Source organism: Salvia miltiorrhiza, chromosome 3 (genome assembly GCF_028751815.1).
Source record: "Salvia miltiorrhiza cultivar Shanhuang (shh) chromosome 3, IMPLAD_Smil_shh, whole genome shotgun sequence".
Lineage (NCBI taxonomy): Eukaryota > Viridiplantae > Streptophyta > Magnoliopsida > Lamiales > Lamiaceae > Salvia > Salvia miltiorrhiza.
This window is the reverse complement of record NC_080389.1, coordinates 11,663,489-11,686,363: the sequence shown is the minus strand read 5'-3', so window position 1 is coordinate 11,686,363 and position 22,875 is coordinate 11,663,489. Positions and strand designations below refer to the sequence as shown.

The 22,875-nt window shown below is 39.4% G+C and overlaps 3 long non-coding RNA genes across 3 annotated transcripts; 1 reads left to right on the top strand and 2 right to left on the bottom strand.

The window, feature by feature from the left end:
- Positions 1 to 8,654: 8,654 nt before the first annotated feature.
- Positions 8,655 to 9,481, bottom strand: LOC131017721 (uncharacterized). The gene is made up of 3 exons (XR_009099821.1): positions 9,069 to 9,481; positions 8,828 to 8,902; positions 8,655 to 8,736 (listed from the first exon to the last, which is right to left on the bottom strand). It is a non-coding gene; the product is annotated as an uncharacterized LOC131017721 (long non-coding RNA).
- Positions 9,482 to 13,782: 4,301 nt separating this feature from the next.
- Positions 13,783 to 17,262, bottom strand: LOC131017661 (uncharacterized). Its single transcript, XR_009099757.1, has 4 exons — positions 17,136 to 17,262; positions 16,993 to 17,048; positions 14,628 to 14,692; positions 13,783 to 14,041 (listed from the first exon to the last, which is right to left on the bottom strand). It is a non-coding gene; the product is annotated as an uncharacterized LOC131017661 (long non-coding RNA).
- On the top strand, positions 17,223 to 17,546 carry LOC131017662 (uncharacterized). The gene is made up of 2 exons (XR_009099758.1): positions 17,223 to 17,360; positions 17,395 to 17,546. It is a non-coding gene; the product is annotated as an uncharacterized LOC131017662 (long non-coding RNA).
- The last annotated feature ends 5,329 nt before the right edge of the window (positions 17,547 to 22,875 follow it).

The following is a 22,875-nucleotide window of genomic DNA, read 5'->3' as shown; positions in this document are numbered from 1 at the left end:
TGATTTAAACTGTAAAAGCTAATGAGACGAAGGGGTTCAAGAGGGAACCTTTACGAACTTAGGATGTGAAATGGGTGTTGCTTGATTCTGGATTTGCTTGGTTGCTCTGATATTCCTTAAATGGAGCTATAGGAAAAGATAGAATTTGCAGATATTGTTTCCATCAATTTGTAAGATGAACCAAGCAAAAATGGAAGAAACTCACGTTTAAAACTCACCTATGAAATTATCTTTTGCTCCTGAATTCTGCTACTTGCGATATAGAGATTGTGAAAGATTTTGTGAAATAAGGTAGGAATAAATTGATTTGAGCATAGGATATGGCAGACAAGCTTTAGTGTGGGTGGAAAGAGAGAGATCGTGAAAGATTTTGGAGATTGGGAGAATGAATTTGCTGTCGGGGGGTATGGTAGGAGGAAAGAAAGTGGAAAATTTGATAAGATATGATTTAAGATATGATTTGATTGTGACATGTATGAAAAGAAAAATAATCATGATATAGGGTGGCTATTAGGAACATAAAATACCGGGACTGTAATAATACTTCAGGGTTCGCTAAATAAATAGCTCGTGAAAATACTTAAATACTAAATTAAATAAATATGCAAATGCATATAAATTCAATAACTAAATTTACAAATATTTTTGTAAATCATTTTTGTTGGAATTAAAAATAAATTCATTTTCTTTATATCCGGCGTGAATCAACTTAATATCTAAGTTCAAAAATAAATTCTAAATTTAACTCGGAGAAACGGGGTATTACATCCCTCCCTCCTTAAAAAAAAATTTCGTCCCCGAAATTACATACCTTGATAATCTAACTGGGGATACTTGACTTTCATTGAATCTTCAAGTTCCCATGTGGCCTCTTCCATCCCGTGATGGTTCCACTTCACTTTAACAAGAACGATGTTCTTGTTACGTAAAACTTGAACCTTGCGATCAAGTATCTGGACTGGTTTTTCTTCATAACTTAAGTCCTGGGCTAGGACCACTTCATCATGTTTAATCACATGTTTTGGATTAAACACATATTTTCTTAACTGAGAGACATGAAACACATTGTGCACGTCTCCAATACTGGGCGGCAATGCCAACCTATAGGCTACAGGGCCTATATTATCTAGGATCTCAAAAGGTCCTATAAAACGGGGTCGTAACTTGCCCCTCTTTCCGAAACGTATAACTCCCTTTGTGGGAGAAACTTTGAGGAAAACTCGATCCCCAACATTGAATTCTAACCCCGATCGGCGTTTATCGGCGTAAGACTTTTGTCTATCTTGAGCTTCTTTGATTCTTTGCTTGATGTGGTCGACCTTCTCAACCATCTGTTGGACCAGTTCAGGACCTAACAACTTTCTCTCGCCCACTTCATCCCAGTAAAGTGGTGATCGACATTTTCGGCCATACAAAGCCTCATATGGAGCCATTCCAATTGTTGCTTGATAACTGTTGTTATAAGCAAATTCTACAAGAGGTAGCAAATCCTCCCAACTTCCACCTTTGTCTGCAACAATCGTTCGCAGCATATCTTCTAGGATCTGAATCGTTCTTTCTGACTGCCCGTCAGTCTGAGGGTGGTACGCTGTGCTGAAATTTAGCTGAGTGCCCATTGCTTCTTGTAAACTTTTCCAGAAACGTGAGGTGAATCTGGTGTCACGATCTGACGTGATAGATACAGGTACACCGTGAAGGCGTACTATCTCTTTGACATATAACTTTGCAAGTTTCTCCAATCCAAATGTCATTTGAATTGGTAGAAAGTGCGCTGACTTTGATAATCGGTCTACTATGACGCTATATCTCTTTTCATTCTTGTTCACCAGAAAATTTTCTTTAAATTCTGGTGCATCTTTGTACTGCCTGGATGTGCAGTGTATGGAGTATCATGAGCCTCGCTCATAATCTTGTTCTTTAACTCTTCTTTGTGTGGCACACACAATCTTTCACCAACCATAAGTGCATTATCCTTTGCTTCAGTGAATCCCTTCGTTTCATTCGTTCTTGCAGCGAGACGCATCTTCTCCAAGAACCAATCTTCTCTTTGTGCTTGCACAATTCTTTCTCTCAAATCAGGTTTAGCTATCAATGCAACAACACAACCCGATACTGTGTCTGGAGGATAAACAATTTCCAAACTGAGTGAGGCGAAGTCACGAATCAGTTCCTTCTGCTGGGTGATGAAATACCCTAGCTTAGCCTTCGTCTTTCGACTCAGGGCGTCAGCTACTACATTCGCTTTTCCTGGATGATAACTGATGGTGCAATCATAATCCTTTACTAATTCGAGCCATTTTCGTTGTCTCATGTTCAAATCCTTTTGCTCGAAGAAGTATTTCAAACTCTTATGATCTGTAAAGATCTCACACTTAACTCCATAGAGGTAGTGTCTCCAAATCTTCAGCGCGTGCACGACGGCTGCTAGTTCTAAATCATGAGTCGGGTACTTCAGCTCATGGGGCTTCAATTGACGAGACGCGTATGCTATCACTTTCTGATTTTGCATCAACACGCAACCCAATCCTAGTTTCGAGGCATCAGTATACACCATGAATCCTTCATTCTCTTCCGGTATTGCTAACACTGGTGCAGTAGTCAGCCTAATCTTGAGCTCCTTAAAACTTTGTTCTCACGCTTCAGACCAAACGTATTTAGTCCTTTTTCTTAAAAGCTGAGTCATTGGCCTAGCCAATTTCGAAAATTCTTCGATGAATCTTCTGTAGTAACCTGCTAGACCGAGGAAACTCCTGATCTCATTGACATTTGATGGTGCCTTCCATTCCTTGACTGCTTCGACCTTGGCGGGGTCTACTTTGATTCCTTCAGTCGACACGATGTGACCGAGAAACATCACTTCTCTTAACCAAAACTCGCATTTGCTTAATTTAGCAAACAATTTCTCATTACGCAGGGTTTCGAGTACGATGCGCAAGTGCTCCTCGTGTTGTTCTTCAGTCTTAGAGTAGATGAGGATGTCGTCAATAAACACTAAGACAAAACTATCGAGATATTGATGGAACACTCGGTTCATCAAATCCATGAAAACGGCTGGGGCATTCGTTAATTCAAAGGGCATCACTGTGAACTCGTAATGTCCGTAACGCGTTCGAAATGCTGTCTTTGGAATGTCTTCTCTTTTCATCTTGAGTTGATGGTAACCAGATCTTAGATCAATCTTGGAAAACACACCGGCTCCTTTCAACTGATCAAACAAGTCGTCTATCCTTGGAAGAGGATATCTATTCTTTATCGTGAGCTTGTTTAATTCTCTATAATCGATACACATCCTTAGTGAACCATCTTTCTTCTTGACGAATAAGACTGGTGCTCCCCACGGTGATACGCTAGGCTGTGTGAAACCTAGATCCAACAGTTCTTGTAGTTGCACTTTCAATTCTTGTAACTCTGGCGGGGCCATTCTGTATGGTGCCTTTGACACTGGTGCTGCCCCGGGTTCTAGATCTATCGTGAATTCTAGTTGTCTGTTTGGTGGCATACCGGACAATTCTTCGGGAAAAACATCTTTGAAATCTCGCACCACTGGAATCTCTCCGATCATTTTCTCTACTTTACGTTCTCCTGTCAAACTGACTAGGAAAGCCTGACATTCCCCCTTCCTCATTATCTTGGTGGCCTTCATCGCTGAAATTACCGGTACTCTTCCTCCCATTCTTATGCCATGAAAACTTGCCTTCTTATTTCCAGTGGATTGGAAAGAGATCTTTCTCTCGCTACATAGTATCGTGGCACCGACTTGAGTAAGCCAGTCCATTCCTAGGATTATATCAAATTCTATCATAGCGATGACATACAAATCTGCCTTAATTGTTTCAGCATCTATGTTCAGCTCTAAGTTCGAGATAATGTCCTTAGCAGCCAATCTTCCACCACTAGGGGTGCTAACCTCTAAAGTTGTCTCAGCCAATTGTGGAGCCAGTTCTAATCTCTTACAAGCGACATGTGAAATTTTCCCATTGTCCTTCAGTCATTGTGCGCCTCACCGATTCCCACCAGAAGTCGGCTTCATCTACCAGTTGGTAAGTCGCGCAAGTCACTTTGTCTTCGTCATCGCAACGGATGTAGCTAAAAATTCGCTCTACTGCTCTAACCCATTTCTCGGCGTTCGTGGAATCGCCCAGGCCATCAAACATTGCAAGCTTTTCTTTACGAAACTTTTCCTCAGCAGTACGCTCTGGTGCTACTTGAGGGATAGGCTGTTCAGGGATGAATCCCCTGCCGCGTCCGCGACCACGTCCTCGTCCCCTACCGCGTCCTCTTGGCGCATCTTCCATTCTGATTAACGGACGAAATCAACACAAATGTGAGACTCATTCCGCATGCATGCATACATGTATACATACATAGATATACCCAAGGTATATTTCTTCTATAGTGTAACCCTGTGAAAGGCTAACTCTAGGTGGAACTGATCTATCTTGGTGGAATACTCAAGTGAATCCTTAATCTTATCTCATGGCTTCTACGTTATAACATATCTATGTTAAACGTTTCTATTTTACCAGTCCTTACTTAAATCGATCAAGCGGAGCTATCACGACTAACATTCCCAAGGCATTCTTGGGTGGTACTCAAACAGTTGTAAGAGTTCTTATCATTCTGATCGTATAGGCATTGAACCTAAAATGATAACATAAACTCTCTCATTCATTCATTCATTCTCTTTGAAACCTGAAACATGTGGACATTAAATGCCACAAGAAACTTTTCTATTGCCGGAAAGATTCGAAGAATCTAACTCGACCATACATCTGGTATTCGTGAAAGGCTCGATAGTCCTAAACACGACTTTACCTCATCTTATCGTTAAGGGCTCGGGTTGTCCCAAACACGATACTGACTTATCTTATCGTTAAGGGCTCGGGTTGTCCCAAACACGATACTTAACTGGTTATATGAGTCGAAGACTCAAAATAACAATATGAAAGCGATTAGCAATTCATAACTTATAGCATATGGAAAGCGTTAAGCAATTCACATAGCATCATTTACTGAAGCGCGCACTTCTTGAAAAACTCTAAAACATTTAATAACTTCGAAACTTTTAAATCGTACCTTTTTCTTGCGGCAGTGTGACGGCGAGCTGAGGTTCAACAACTTTCATAGAAATCTAGAGGTACTATTCTAGACTCGACATTTAAAAACTTATGGTTATCAGAAACATGAAAGAAAACTCATGCTCTGATACCATTCTGTCACACCCCAATTCTTGAAGGAATAAACTATAATCGAGGTATGACTAAAATCATAGAAATAATCAAGGGAAGAACCTTGTGAAATTCAAATAATAGAATAAAAAGTTGGGCAATGCCCTTTGAATGAAGAAAGATAGAAATCAAGTGATACTAATCAATCAACAACATTCCAAGCCTTAGGATCACAAGTTCGGTTTCATGCTTCCGATAACCAACGTTAAATAACATAGAGCTAAAAGTTGAGAGTTTAAGCTCGATAAAAACATAATTCAGAATTTAACATAAAAGTCTTAAGTTGGATAAACAAAAGACAAATAAAAGCTAGTGCAATAGCGGAAGACAAAATACGGAGTTGAACCCTAGCCTCAACTCTGCCCCGTCATCACCAGCCATTAACCTGAAAACATTTGAAAGTAATTTTGGGCTAAGTACTAATGTACTTAGTGGGCTGCAACTTTTAAAGCATTTCATAATCTGAAGAACAGTTTATCCAATCTTACTGACATGACATAGAAGGTTTTAAAGAGAAATAACTTCTATGCATGTTAAAACATTTTCATATATATATACTTAATTATTTTGCGCGCGTTTGCACACTCCATTCTGTTACTCGCTGTGATCCCGAACCTCTAGCCACCGACGGATCTCTGTCTCCCGCTGACTTGAACTGAGGGCGTAACCCAGCCAAGTATAATAAACCTCGAAAATTAATCCAGACAGGCTTATCATTTCTATGCTCCGGAACACATCCCGTCGAGCACCCTTATAACGCCTCTGGTTAGTGCCCGATGGAGATCAACCCACCGAGTCAGCTAACAAGTGTACACAATTCTCAAATAACGTGTTAGGTCATAAGAGAACCTCAATTGATTAACTGTACGAGCCTTAAACATGGTAGAGTGCACCAAAAATATTTTATTGGATAAACAGTTTATATTACACGAATATTTAAGCTCAATAGCTAAATCATACATTTGAAAAATAAGCCCACCTGTATAGGCAAAGCCTGTCGTTTAATCTTATCTCTGAATTGGAATAGCAGTGCTAATCCTCCTGATGTTCAAAGCCTACAAGAAATCTATTCTCAATAGGTCTCCTTGAATTCTAATCTTAAGTCAAGGTGTAGTGCTTAATATTCTATGATTCACTTAGCCGGGTTTTCAAAATTTAAATAAATAAATAATTGAAAACATTTCTCTTGAGTTAAGAACACCAACAATATTCTTACTCATCTTTAATTAATAATTGGAATTATAAATAAAACCAATTAAATCATAAATATTTTTATTGCAAAATATAATGCAAATCATGTCATGCTTAGCATATAATAAGTAATTTACTTAAAATATGCACATAATAATAATTTAATATTATAAAAATTTAAAATAATTAATCAAACTTAATAAGTCTAATTAATTAAATAATGTAATCCATTTTAAATAAAGAAACTGCACAGCCCAATTAAATAAATTAATAAAGGCCCAATAGATTTAATAATTAAAGGCCCAACTGAAATAAAAATAAATAAAAATCTCGGCCCAAATACTCATAAAAATTCGGCCCATGACTCGGCCCAAAACTAATTGAAATTCGGCCCATGACTAATTGAAATTCGGCCCATGACTCGAGCCCACTCCAAACCCAAACCTAAAGCCCAACACTCAAGCCCACCCCAAACAAGCCCTAGCCCAATACCTAGCCTCTTCTCCCTTTTCTTTCCCCCCTCTCAGCCGCTCACACACATACACAAACAACTACAATATCACTCTCTCTCTCGGTCACATTCACTCACGCATACACAGACACGGCGCGGCTTCTCCGGCGAAGTAGCGAACCTGCCGCCGCCCTTGCTCTCTCTTTCTTCCTCACCTCCCTCAACTGCTCTCTCTCCCTCGACTGCTCTCTCGCCGCGGACGCTCGCCGGAGGCGCAGCAGCGACGAGCTTCAGCTCCCCTCTCTCTTTTTCGGCGACTGCAACGACAAAAACCGCCGCCGACCGATGACTCCGACTCTCCTCTCTCTCCGACCGTGGCCGAGCAACAACAGCCATGGCCTCCCTCTGCTAAACCCAGCTCCGACCAGCCCCAGTTCCCGATGGTCGACGACCCCCAGGCCGCCGCCGCCCTCTCCTTCCCCACTCTTCACCGTGGCTAGGCAGCAACGGCAAAGCCGCAGCGCCTAGCCTCCCTCTCGACTCCCGCCGACAAGCAGCCCAAAACCGACAGACAGGGAAACAAAATCATAGATTCAAATAAATCTTTGTCTTTCTTTTCTTTTCAATAAATCATGCTTTCATGTATGTATATGTAATAATGAATGTCATACTATTGAAATGCTTGAATGTGTTGCTGTGTATATTGGTTTACTGGAATGGCACAAATGAAATGCTTGATTTAAACTGTAAAAGCTAATGAGACGAAGGGGTTCAAGAGGGAACCTTTACGAACTTAGGATGTGAAATGGGTGTTGCTTGATTCTGGATTTGCTTGGTTGCTCTGATATTCCTTAAATGGAGCTATAGGAAAAGATAGAATTTGCAGATATTGTTTCCATCAATTTGTAAGATGAACCAAGCAAAAATGGAAGAAACTCACGTTTAAAACTCACCTATGAAATTATCTTTTGCTCCTGAATTCTGCTACTTGCGATATAGAGATTGTGAAAGATTTTGTGAAATAAGGTAGGAATAAATTGATTTGAGCATAGGATATGGCAGACAAGCTTTAGTGTGGGTGGAAAGAGAGAGATCGTGAAAGATTTTGGAGATTGGGAGAATGAATTTGCTGTCGGGGGGTATGGTAGGAGGAAAGAAAGTGGAAAATTTGATAAGATATGATTTAAGATATGATTTGATTGTGACATGTATGAAAAGAAAAATAATCATGATATAGGGTGGCTATTAGGAACATAAAATACCGGGACTGTAATAATACTTCAGGGTTCGCTAAATAAATAGCTCGTGAAAATACTTAAATACTAAATTAAATAAATATGCAAATGCATATAAATTCAATAACTAAATTTACAAATATTTTTGTAAATCATTTTTGTTGGAATTAAAAATAAATTCATTTTCTTTATATCCGGCGTGAATCAACTTAATATCTAAGTTCAAAAATAAATTCTAAATTTAACTCGGAGAAACGGGGTATTACAGAAAGTATAGCTGAAAAAATGTTGGAGACGTATATTGTGGGATCAATCCAGGAAGATCATGATAAACCATGCCTTGTGCTCGAAAAGAATAAACTTCTCATCTTGCAGATGCCAATTCTTTGTCCAATTTTACACCGAACGAAGTAAATGAGAATATACTATTATAAGCACGAATATTCCTTGTGAAATTAATAGCTTCTTCTGATTGAGCGGTAAATAACTCATCCAACTCCGGAGGAACTTCAGAAAATGCAAATTTTACTTTTCCATTATCACAAAAAAAAAGTAGGAGGTTCATATTCAAATCTTCTTGCACCACAATGAATGCAATCAAGCACATTTTTCAATTCATGTAGCAATGAACCTAAATAGATAAATAATATAATTAAAAAAACATTTATAGTTTATCATAATGTATTAAACGTATTTTAATCTTAAAAGAATGTAATACTTACAATTCAAATCACTTGCATTTCGTTTACGTTTCTTTTGCCTTTGTAGATTTTTTCTTTGTCTATATACCTCATTAGCTGCAATATATAAATATAAATATATTAATTAAAAAAATATTTTGATTTGTGTTCATGTTGTGTGATATGTGGTGATTATAACATAGACAATTAATATAATATATAGATGTATATATCCCTTGCTATAAATACTTAGAAGCTTGTGCGCTCATGCTATAGAAAATACCTGAAAATGAGATTGTTTTGCGCAATGTAACTTTCATGCTCATAATTAGTGTATATAAATTTTAAAATCCTGTAAATAAATATTTATTTTGTAACACGACAATAATAAATAAATAACAATAAAAAGGAATGTTAATAATAATTATAAGTATAACTCTAATCAAATAAATATAAACATATTGATATGGTAGCAAAACAATTACTATATCATTATATTTTATCAAGTAATATGTTTGATGTATTAATTTATTCTAGAATATGTTAATAATGGAGATTCACAGATGTTATGTTAATAATGTAGATTCACAGATGGCACTTATGCTCGAAAAGTAAATCTACCTTCTTTTTTTCTTTAACATTTATTTTAATGAAAACAGTATTGACTTTTAGTTGAATATCAATTTAGGCAGACAACTGCTCTTTGAATCTCCAGTAAATTTTGTGAATTAAACCACATGAGCATGCTTAGACAAAGGACATCTCAGATCTCTCGCATCTTTTTATCACTGCAAACACAGAAACATGCTTTCTCATGATTTGTTAGATTCCGAGGAATTTATGTTGGATTATAAGCTTGCGGGCGTATTACAATGAAACAGAAATGTAGGAGTTTAGATTACAAGGAAAAACTGAATTGAAATTACAGTAAAACTGAAACCAGTGAAAAAGCCGAGTCGAGGAGAGTCCTCTGTCCGCAAGACGAGATACGCCCCGGTAGTGCTCTCGGTTTGGCGTGTCGTCCCCAAAGATGAAACGGCTTCGTCTCGTAGGTAGCAGCACCACAGACCAACGAGCTCCGGCGAACTGGAACGAGGCGAGAACAGAACTTTACGATGCAGAGTGCAGCAGAGTAAGAGTATAATGCTTGTTTTTTGGGTGGTGAATGATGCATGGAGGCTGTCCTATATATAGGCACAGTCCACATCAATGGGGGAGCCTGCGGAGTTAATACCAATGATGGTATTCAAATGGTGTCGGGAGTTACAGGCAGTAACAGCCCTGCTGTTTGAATCTGCCATGACTCCTCCGACAGCAGTTACAGATGTAACAGCTCTGCCATGACTCCTCCGACAGCAGTAGTTACGTGGGAAGCTTCCTGGGAGACCAAGGGTCCTCCCGGGCCAAGCCCTAGTGGGCTTCGTGTGCATGCGCTGGCCCAACCGAGTTGGGCCTCGTCCTATTCGAACCAAGTTTTCATTGGTCCAAAAAGATAATAGTCGATGTGGGCCTAGGGTAGGCCCAAAGGCCAGCCCAAAGACCACCCAAAGACCAATTGCCAAGATCCAAGTCCACGGCCGCGTGTCGGGTGTCGGGTGACGGGGACGGGACGGGACGGGCCGGGACCGGGACCGGGGCCGGGGCCGGGCGCCGGGGGCCGGGGCCGGGCGCCGGGCGTCGGGCGACGGGGCCGGGGCCGGGGCCGGGGCCGGGCGCCGGGCGCCGGGCGACGGGGCCGGGGCCGGGGCCGGGCGCCGGGCGCCGGGCGTCGGGCGACGGGGCCGGGGCCGGGCCGGGCGGGCGGCGGCGGCGGCGCGCGCGTGTGGGCTTTGCAACCCGTCACTTGTGCACACAGTTTTATTACATCCTGTGATGTAATAACTTTTATACTGTAATAAATGTTATCCACATTCCGATGTGGGATAAGCATTAAATCTTATTTAATGCTTATCTTTTCCCACAGCTCAATGTTTCAAGTACCCAACTTTAAACGATTATTTCTCACTCACCGGAAATCGGTTTTGAGTAAATAAATATACTACGATCATCTACTCGGAACGTAGATCGATCCTGTCCCATTTAATTATGCTAAATTAAATGTTTTCGGTACTCGAAAAATTATCAAACATTGGTTACTCACAACCAATTTCCAACAATCCCCCACATGAGTGGAAATAGCCAAATGCAAATGCAGACACAAGCTCTGTTCTCAAGAGACCTTAGTGCATTAGAATAGGTGGTTTGCGGCCTTGAACCATCCTTAGTTAATACTATCGGATATACTGGTGAATTGGTAGAACTTGATGTCTTTGAACCATTTCTCCTTCGTGTATACCGAGACAACAGTATTAACACACTAACGCCTCAACCTCATTTCGTTCTCACGTTTTTGTCCTTTGCGGGCCTTGGACAGCTCTTTGGATTCATAAGTGTTAGGTCGATGCGGCCCCCACATCTCACTTATATAGGTGATTCTTTCCCGAGTATCCTGCTATACTCAACCTCCCCGAGGTGTTTAGGAATCATTAAAAGTCAATGACTTAACCTTACCACTAAGCAGGCTTCAACACTCAGTTGCTCTCTAGGGAATGCAAGTAGATGAGTGTTCTACTTGGAATCTTATAGCTTAGTTTTCCCATTGAACCACGTTCTTGGGATCTCCAGTCATCATGGTTGGGTTACCACTATAATCATCCTTATTTTGTGGATTTTACACCCATTCCCTCTAGCAATTTATACATTTGATCTCGATTCAAAGCTTTAGTAAGCGGATCGGCCAGATTATCTATTGACTTTATATAGTCAATTGAGATAACTCCACTTTCGATCAAATGTCTTACGGTATTATGTCGTCGACGTATGTGTCGAGACTTACCATTGTACAACCCACTTTTCGCCCTCCCAATAGCTGCTTGGTTGTCGCAGTTTATCATGACAGGCGGCACGGGTTTTGACCAACATGGAATATCTTCCAAAAAGTTTCGTAGCCATTCGGCTTCTTCACCTGCTTTGTCTAAAGCGATGAACTCTGATTCCATGGTGGATCTAGCAATACATGTCTGTTTTGTAGACCTCCACGAGATTGCTCCTCCCCCTATAGTGAACACGTAACCACTCGTTGATAACGAGTCTTTCGCGTCGGATATCCAGTTAGCATCACAGTACCCTTCAAGTACCGGGGGGTATCTCGTGTAGTGTATTCCAAAGTTTAGAGTATACTTTAAGTATCTCAAAACTCTCTCAAGCGCTTTCCAATGTTCTTTACTTGGATTGCTTGTATAGCGACTTAGTTTGTTCACTGGGCATGCAAGATCAGGTCGAGTGCAATTTGTAATATACATAAGGCACCCAATGATTCTTGCATATTCTTCCTGTGCGACAGGTTCACCCATGTTTTTCTTCATGTGAACGTTGAGTTCTAATGGGGTTTTTACAGGCGATTTGTCAAACGCATTAAACCTTTTGAGCACTTTCTCAATGTAATGAGATTGTGTCAAAGTTATTCCATCGGTGGTCCTGAGAATTTTCATTCCAAGGATCACGTCAGCTAACCCCATGTCTTTCATGTCAAAATTTCTTTTTAACATGTTCTTTGTATCAACAATGATACGATTGTTGCTTCCCATAATCAACATGTCGTCTACATAGAGACACACCATAACGTACCCATTACTAGTGCTCTTGATGTAGACACATTTGTCACATTCGTTGATTTTGAAGCCATTTGACAACATGACATTGTCAAATTTCAAGTGCCATTGCAGCGGCGCTTGTTTCAGTCCATAGAGAGACTTTACTAGTTTGCATACCTTTTTCTCTTGTCCAGGTACTACAAACCCTTCAGGTTGTTCCATATAGACTTCTTCTTCTAGATCACCGTTTAAGAACGCTGTTTTAACATCCATTTGATGAATCTCAAGATTGTGCAGAGCAGCAATCGCGAGAAGCACTCGAATGGATGTAATCCTCGTCACTGGTGAATAGGTATCGAAAAAATCGTACCCCTCACGCTGCTTAAATCCTTTAACGACTAAGCGCGCTTTATACTTGTCTATTGATCCATCAGCTTTATATTTCCTTTTTAGGATCCATTTACATCCTAAGGGTTTACAACCTTCGGGTAAATCAACCAACACCCAAGTGTGGTTTTGCATGATTGAATCAATTTCACTCTGGACTGCTTCCCTCCAGAGTAGTCCGTCTGGTCTAGAGAACGCCACTTTGATAGATGAAGGTTCTTCATCTAGCATGAAGGCGATATATTCTGGACCAAAGTCCTTGGCAATCCTGCCTCGTTTACTACGTCTTGGTTCTGACACTTCAAGGTCAGGGCCTGGTCGCTTTCGCGATTCGGGCACTGTCTCAACAGGTTCAGAACTAGTAGCTTCTTCTCTAGTATCGTTGCTTGTACTAGCTGCTTCTTTTCCCTTGTCTTTACAAGGAAAGATATTCTCAAAGTAGACAGCGTTATTTGATTCCATCGTCATTCCTACAGTCATTGTTGGAATATCTGATTTGTGAACCAAAAAGCGATGTGCATTGCTGTTTAGTGCATACCCAATAAAGATACAATCAATTGTTTAGGACCGATTGTGACTTGTTTGGGTGGAGGCACTTGTACCTTGGCTAAACACCCCCACACTTTAAGGTATTTGTATGAGGGCTTTCTGCCTTTCCACAACTCAAAGGGAGTGACGTCCCTTCCCTTGAGTGGTATTTTGTTGAGGATATAGTTGGCTGATAGAACAGCCTCCCCCCACATGTTCTGGGGTAACCCAGAACTAATCAACATGGCATTCATCATCTCCTTAAGAGTTCGATTCTTGCGTTCAGCAACACCATTAGATTGAGGTGAATATGGAGCAGTTGTTTGATGTATTATACCACTAGCGTTGTGTCACAGCCCACTATCCCAATGACGGTTAACCGGGGTTATGACTTGGGTGAACAATAAGAAATGGAAATTTAAAAGGGATTTACCAAATAACCGACATTAATAACAACAAACTAGTGGTATATATATATATATAACCACTTAGGTAATTAACAAATGAGCCAGCCATAACGACTAAACCCCAAATGAAAGTTAAACAAAATGAAGGAGTAATAAGTTCCACAATACGATAACAAATTCAGAGTGTTTGCAGCGGAAAAACGTGTGAGTTATGCATATGGAGATGCATACTCAAGGTTTCATTACATAAACATCAAAAGGAAAATCCGCTCAACACCAATCCATTCCATCGCCTGCTCAACCTGCACATTTAGAAATACATGCAGGGCTGAGTATAAAAATACTCAGTGACATAAGCCGAAAATACAACATGCATACATATATAAATTGAACTGCCATAACAGTAACACACAGGGTTTTTCATAAATGACCTGCGCTTACTAAAACATTTCGTTCATTTTCATAAAGGTGGATGCATCCCATTTTCAGTCTATATGATCCATATCTGTCCTTTCTGTCACGCGCCGGGAAGGAGGCCTCCTTACCACGGACGCCAAGACCGGTCGCAAGCGACTCGCGGTCTCCATGAGTGTACACGTTAACCCTAGCTAGCGACCTTTGTCTAGCATAGGATCCCAATTGGATTTCCTTTAAAGTTGGCGAACCAACACAGATAGGATACATATAAAAACATAAACATTTTGGCAGTCAATCATTTCATAAACATTTCATTTTCATAACATTTTCATTTTCATAAAGGGCATTAAACATATAAACATTTCATAAGAACTGAATAAATAGTCAAAACATATCATGCATATATATTCGCATATGAGGCCTACGTCACGCAGGGGATCTCTATATACGTAATAATAAAATAATGCCCACCTCAATTGTTCTTAAAGTTGGCGTGGAATCGTTTCTTCTTCTGCTTCACTTTCTGTCGCCCGGACCTTCATTGATGAAGAGTCGATAAGTTCGTGAAGAAATTGTCATAAGACAAAGTCTAATTCTACGTGCCTAGGGTATCTTTTAAAGTTTTAGGGTTCTAGCATCCATATTAATCTCGTTTCATTCAATCAATAAAATGTAACCAATTATCATGTAACTATCATATAGGTTCGAACCCATTTGTTCGAACATCAACATGTACATAATCCATAACCTCCCTCTATACCCGTCATTTAGTCAAGTACTCCATCAATTAAGAACAAGCCATATATTATCACCCTGAAAATTATAAATCATGCTTTCCAATACTTCGCACATTTTCATCACTTAAATAAATAAATCATTTAAAAACACATGCTTAGTAATTTAATATCTCAATTAAATCCCAAGCTCATTTGATAAAGTAAATCATATACTTAATCATTCTATAACACAATTCCACATAAATAGTTTCAATATATTTTTTTTTAAAACATGAAGCCATTCTAATAGGACATTTTAATTCCATTATAATGGAATTACTCATAAAATAATTTAATCCTTTTTCTTTTAAAAGAAACCATATTTATAATATTCTATACATTTCATTTTTTTTTATGTAAATAAATAAGAAATTCCATTATTCATTTATAAATAATAAAACATTTTAAAATCCATTGAGATGAAATAAAACATTTTAACCATTTAAAAAAAAGAAATCCATACTCGTAAGCTTTGAAAATAATTTTATCATATAATAAATGGGGCTTAATCCCAAAATATTTGCTTTAAAGTCCATTAATAATTTAAATAATAGAATGGACTTCATTTAGAATAAATAATCCAAATTTTAAATATTAAAATTTAAATCAAGAGATTTAAATTCATTAAATAATTTAGTGTAAATTCAAACATTTTTTTTTTTTAAAAAAAAAAAAATAAGGCCAAGATTCGTAGGCCTATATTTAGAACAATAGCCCAACCATTTAAATAAAATTAGCCCACACAATTAAAATAAAAACCCATCAATTAAGAACAAAAAGAGCCCAGCAGAATTAAAATAAAATCGGCCCACATAGCAATAAAATCGGCCCACTCTCTTTTTTTTTTTATAAAATTTTCGGCCCACACAAATAAAATAATAAATCCTAAAATTTAAACCCTAATTCTATAACACACATATAAATATACAAAACACACACATCAGCACACAAGCATCATCAGCCGCTCTCTCACTCTTACGCCTCTCTCTCCCTCTCGGCTTCCTGCCTGCCGCCGCCACCGGACGGTCGCGCCGTCGCCGGAGGCCGGCGGCTCTACCTCCCTCTCTCCCTCTCACTTCTCGCCCTCTTCCCTCAACTCTATCTCACTCGATCGTCTCTCTCTCACTGTTTTCCTCGCGAGCTCCGCCGTGAGCTGCTCCGGCGACCACAGGACAGCCATGGCCGCCGCCCTTCTCTCCATCTCACTCTCCATCGTTGGCCGGACAGCAGCAGCAAAGCCGCCGTTGCCGGCGCCTCCCTCTGCTCACTCATCTTCTCCCTTCCTCCCTCGGCGGAATCGATGCATGCGCCTCGCCGTGAAGGAGCTCGGCCGCCGTCCGTCGCCTCCTCCGTCGTTCGTCTGGCTGGAATCGCGGTGGAGGCCGAGCCTTGCGTCGCCGGGAAGGTAGGCTCCAGATCTGAGCTCCCCCTCTTTTCCTCTTTTCCGGCCGACCAGGAACAGCTCGGTGCTTCCGCCGCCGCGTCGCCGCTGCCGATGCCGCCGCGTCGTCGCCACCGGAGAAGATAAGTTCTCCCTCCTATCTCTCTCTCTCCCTCCCCTGTTCTCCCTTCTCTTCTTCTCTTTTTGTTATAATCTAATCTCTCCCCCTTTCCCTTCTCTCTCGTTTTGGCAGAACAGGGACTGGACGACAGTTGCCGCCGCGCCGCCGTTGCCGGCGCCGAACAGCCGTCTGCTGCTCCCTCCTTCCCCTCTCACGATTCGAACAACACACACGCAAGCAAAACACAAGGAACTCTCCAAATTTTTCAGTCCAGATTCAAAATATAGAACAAGTTAGGGTTTTAAAAATCTGTTCTTTCAATCATTCATTTCTATTTACAAAACTGATCTGTACTTGTAATAGATTAGAGAATATAGTAAAATGTGTGCGTGTGTATTATTCTGTTGGTGGTTCTCTGATGGTGATAAGCTGATGCAATTGAAGCAATAATAGTCTAAAGAAATGGTAATGGATGTGTGTGTTCGATCTGTTTTCATTTGAATCATAGTTTTGTAATTTAACAAATGAATATATGGAGAAAGTAAAGTAGGAGGTAACCTTGATATGAGTAGGAAATGAGGAAAATCTTCTTTCTGAATTCACCAAAATTGGATCTGCGAATTTATTCAGCCAAGCTTAACAATGAAATTTTGGATCTGAAAACTATGAAAGAATTGGAAGAATTAATGGACGTTTATTACCTCTTTCTTGTTTTGGGAAATCTTGGAAACTGATTTGGAAAGCTGGAATCAGTGAATTATAATTCAAGCATAAGAACTATAGCTTGGATCAGAATGTTAGGAGGAATGGGAGGAATGTTGGTTGCTGATTTTGATTAAATAAAAGCTAATTGCATGTTGAGATGTTAAAGTGTAGAAGATGGCTGGCAAAAGAAGGTGTAAAGAGTGTTTAGTGGAATGATGAGTGTGTGGAATAATGAGTGTTTAGTGAAATGATGAGTGTTAGTGGGATAGTTGGCATATGATGAGTGTTTAGTGGGATAGTTGGCATATGATGAGTGTTTCCAACACCATCAATTTATTTAAGAGTAAGATGGATGTGGAAATGTGTAGGTGCTAGATGAATGTGATGAATAAAATCCTTATTCTGTATTTGTAATACTAATTTCGGGTTCTCATATAATGAAGCTTCGTTATAACTCTCTATAAATTACATATTTTATAACTCGTTTTATAAGTCGAAAATTAATTACGACTTCAAGTAAATAATAGAAATACTATTTCTATCGTATATAAATTAAATAACATGACTCTGCTAAGTCAGTTATAATCCGAAATAATAATTATTGACTACTCAATAATCCTTTAAATCTCAAACGGATTCAAATAATAATAATAAGAATTTAGCACATCAAAACACATATATAACAATTAAATCATATCAGATAAATCAAATCAGTTTTATTATTAATGGATGCCGAACCCTAATTATTAAGTCTTTAATCAGTGATTAAAAACTGGGATATGACAAATACTCTGTTCATGAGGTCCATGAACACAGCTGGTGCATTTGTTAGTTCGAACGGTACAACTACGAACTCGTAGTGACCATATCTTGTTCGAAAAGCCGTTTTGGGTATATCTTCATGTCTAACCTTTAGCTGATGATACCCAGACTTCAAATCGATTTTGGAGAAAACACTTGCGCCCTTGAGTTGGTCGAATAAATAATCGATTCTTGGTAATGGATACTTGTTCTTGAGCGTTAGCTTGTTCAGCTCTCGGTAATCGATGCACAATCTCAAGGTGCCATCTTTCTTCTTGACAAATAGCACCGGCGCTCCCCATGGGGACACACTAGGCCTGATGAAGCCTAGGTCCAGCAACTCTTGTAATTGGATCTTCAACTCTTCCAATTCCTTCGGAGCCATTCTATACGGTGCTTTTGATACTGGTGCCGATCCTAGCTCTAGATCGATGGTGAATTCTACTTGTCCACTTGTCTATCAGGTGGTAATCCTGGCAAATTTTCTGGGAAAACATCTTGAAAATCCCGCACGATCTCTACATCTTCCATTGTCTTTTCGGTCTCAACTCCCCCGTTCAGGTATACGAGGAAGGCTTGGCAGTCTTTCTTGTTCATCATCTTTCTTGCCTGTAAAGCTGAAATTATTGGCACTCTGTTCTTCATGCGTATCCCATGGAAACTCAAAGCATCCCTTCCTGGAAAGTTGAAAGTGATTCTCCGCTCTTGGCACAATATCGTGGCATAGTTTTCCGCTAGCCAGTCCATCCCCAGGATTATATCGACGTCTTCCATCGATATGACGTGCAAGTTGTTCGCTATGACCTTAAACGATCCTATGGTTAGCTCTAGGTTCGAGCAAGCATGTGTTACTACTGTCGCCCCTTCTAGGGTGAAGAAATTCTCAAGTCCTGATTTGTCTTTTCAGGTTGGAGCTTTAAGGTGTTTACACATGCATTTGCAATGAAGGAATGTGAGGCACTCGTGTCGAACAGAAGTATAACAGGCGTGTTGAGTAGCGTATCCATACTAATCAGGTTTACTTGGTTGCTTCCTTGTTTAATCTTGTGCATGGCATAGGTTCTAACTTAAGGAAGTTGCGGTGGATATAGTAGTTGTTGGCCTAGAATGACCCTAAAAGGTTGAGTTTGACCCGAGTTGATTCGATCTTCACATTCCTCCTTGTGGCCTTACTTGGCAATCTTTAGCAAAATGATCCTTCTGACTATATTTAAACAGGTATTATTATCATCCAAACATACACCATAATATGACTTGGAAAACTTCGGCTATAGAGGTGTCCCAAGCTGGCCCTGATTATCCTTAGCAGGTACTACGTTTATTTGACGTCCTTGCCCCTGCCTTTGGGCACTATGTTTCCTACCAAGTCTTCTTGTCATTTTGACTATCATAGTAGTATCTGTTGTTGTTGTTATTGTTTCCTTTTCATTACCTTTTTCCTCGATCTTTTGCTCCCTGAGTTGAGTTTGTGTCGGGCGATTCTCGGCATAACTGTCTTGCCTTCAAATCTTTGCTGAGTACTTCAAAGTATGTAAACTCACTGTGGTCAGTGCATGCCATTCTTATCTCGTGCCTTAGGCTGGGGTGAAAATTTTCTGACATATTTTCATTGTATCCACCTATTGTAGGGCATAACGAACATGTCGCGGATGCTACGGTCGTACTAAGTCTAGATATCTTGTTTTGCTTCAAGTTAGTCATTTTCGTTTCCGTCCTATAGCAGCTATCAGAAATATATATATCGTATATCTCTGCCTTAAGGTCATTTCTAAGGCGATTATGCCAACCCTTGTTGAGTCATCCCTTTTCGTTTTGCCTTCCACCAAAATCTGCAGATTCAGTCAACAGGAATGCGACACAGGAAGTCATTCTTGGCGGTATGATGGAGGAAAGAAAACATCAAGGGTCTTATCCATCGCCTTAATCCCAAGATTACTATCAATTGGATTTCCCCAATCCAATCTATATACACGAGATTCACTTGAGAATAAATTCCCTCGTCCTTTTGCGGCGGTTCATTTGCTCCTACCCTCATTCCTAGGGCTCATCAACGGGGCATTCTATTTCCAAAGACCAAAATGGTCATCGACCCATTTCTTACTACCTATCACATACATAACACTTTCCTGTGAATCTATCTTAAAACTATCATAGACCAAATACTATAAGTCCTTGTACACAAACACTATATTACGGTCTCAGTTTGAACTCTGAATTTCTATCACAATGAGGGGTCGATAGTACTCATAGGACAAAGACTAATCTCAACTAATTTAAACACAATAAAACACAGCTATACGAAGCTATAGTTTGGGTGATATGCTAGGTCAGTATACCAATACTTCTTAGTCTTATCGGTCAAGGGGATCAATTATGACAACTCAAAAGTTGCAAGGCTCAAAATCAACACAACATCAAAGCAAGGTGGTGTAGAAACTGTTTAAGAGATTCAAAAGGACGACCAGATGGTAGGAAATGATTAACTACAAGGTCGAACAAAATGACCTAGAGTAAGAACCCATCTGGCTTTTCAATCGGAAGTTAAAACACATGGGTTTTCAACCCAAAAGACGTCTACTGAGATTTGGATCATGTGGACTGGCCAGGTCCAACATCATCACCTCCCAGTCACATGGGAAACATCGTCCCGAACTTAGAGAGCCATGGACATACTGTACATGTCGAAACATAAGTTTCATTATGACAACTAAACTTATCTTAAGGTTCCCTATCCTATTGACCTCAAACCCCAAACCCCACCTAAGACATATATATACAGACATACGTATACATGCAAAACACACTATTTTTAAAATCTATCGTGTAGCAAAATTCGATTCGATGTTCCGTCGCACGTGAGCATTCGAACGTAGAGACTATGGTTCAACCTTTGATGCAACGTTTACCTTGAATTCGTCTCGTATCATCATTTTGTGCTTTTCCTTTACCTCGTACATATCTTTTCATTCCTCTTTGTAGTTCAAAAGAACCATGGTTTTCTTGAGGGAGCTGAAATGCTCTAAGTTCTCTTTCATTCTTCTACATCATCACTTTAAGAATCTAGATTGTAGAGATATCCTACTAATCTAGTAGTCTATGTTCTTTTGAAATTGTGATCATGCAACTTATAACAATCTATGTTCTCTGGGAAAACATATGTCAAGTTTCTATCATTCATCTTATCATAACATCATAGACTGCAAAAATATGCCACGAAAGGCAAAACATTCAACATTTCATCATAGCATGCTCTTCACATAAACATCTACATGAAGCAGTTTAGAACAATAACATCTTTAAAACGTTGAAACTGCAGTTACCTTTTTCCCTGATTGAGCACGATGCAATGGAGTGTTGAGCGGTGTCGTATGAACCCATGTAAGTCTAGTGAATTAAGCTAGACTCGACTCTTTAGAATAAGGTTTCTAGGGCCAGAGCAAACGAACTGCTCTGATACCATTCTGTCACAACCCACTATACCTAAGTACGGATTAATCGGGATTATGACTCGGGGTGGGAATTAAGAAACGGGAAAGAAAGAAAGTTTATTTGTGACTTAAACACTTTACGAAAAAGATATTCATTTAAAGCAATTACAATATATATATATATATAACTGCTTGGGTAATTACAAACGTTCATATTAAAATACTAGACCCATGTGACATCATCCGAAATAAAATAGTATTAATACGTGTGAGTTATGCATATGAAGATACATACTCAAGGTTTCATTACTTAATCATTAAAAGAGAATCCGCTCAACACCAATCCATTCCATCGCCTGCTCAACCTGCACATTTAGAAATACATGCAGGGCTGAGTATAAAAATACTCAGTGGGCACAAGCCGAAAATACAACATGCATACATATATAAATTGAACTGCCATAACAGTAACACACATGAATTTTCGTGAAAGGCATGTGCTTACTAAAACATTTCTTTCATTTTCATAAAGGTGGATGCATCCCATTTTCAGTCTATATGATCCATATCTGTTCCTTTCTGTCACGCGCCGGGAAGGAGGCCTCCTTACCACGGACGCCAAGACCGGTCGCAAGCGACTCGCGGTCTCCATGAGTGTACACGTTAACCCTAGCTAGCGACCTTTGTCTAGCATAGGATCCCAATTGGATTTCCTTTAAAGTTGGCGAACCAACACAGATAGGATACATATAAAAACATAAACATTTTGGCAGTCAATCATTTCATAAACATTTCATTTCATTTCATGAACATTTCATTTTCATAAACATTTTCATAAAGGGCATAATAATAAACTGAAATTAACAGTTAAAATCATCTCATGCATATATTCGTATAAGAGGCCTACGACACGCAGGGGATCTCTATATACGTATAGTAAAAGTAATGCCTACCTTAAACGTTCTTAAAGCTGGCGTGGAGTCGTTTCTTCTTCGGCTTCACTTTTGTCGCCCGGACCTTCATTGATGAAGAGTCGATAAGTTCGTGAAGAAATTGTCATAAGACAAAGTCTAATTTTACGAGCCTAGGGTATCTTTTAGTTTTAGGGTTCTAGCATCCATAATTCGTTCCATTAAAGACAGTCAAAAACCAACATACCTCGTCTAATCACATAACAAACAAGATAAAAGAAATCAATATCCTTAACTTAATATCATTTTAAAAAAAATCACATGCTCACATAAGCAATAAAATCATGCACCATTATTCGTTTATATATACTTTAAATAAGTCATTTTAAATCCCATTGAGGTGAAATAAAAACATTTTAACCATTTAAAACCCATACTCATAAAGCCTTGAAATATTATAATAAATGAGGGCTTAATCCCAAAATACTTCTTTTAAGGTCCATCAATAAATTTAAATAAAAGAACCGGCTTCATTTAAAATAAATAGTCCCAATCTTCAATATTAACATTTTAATCAAGAGATTTAAACCCACTAA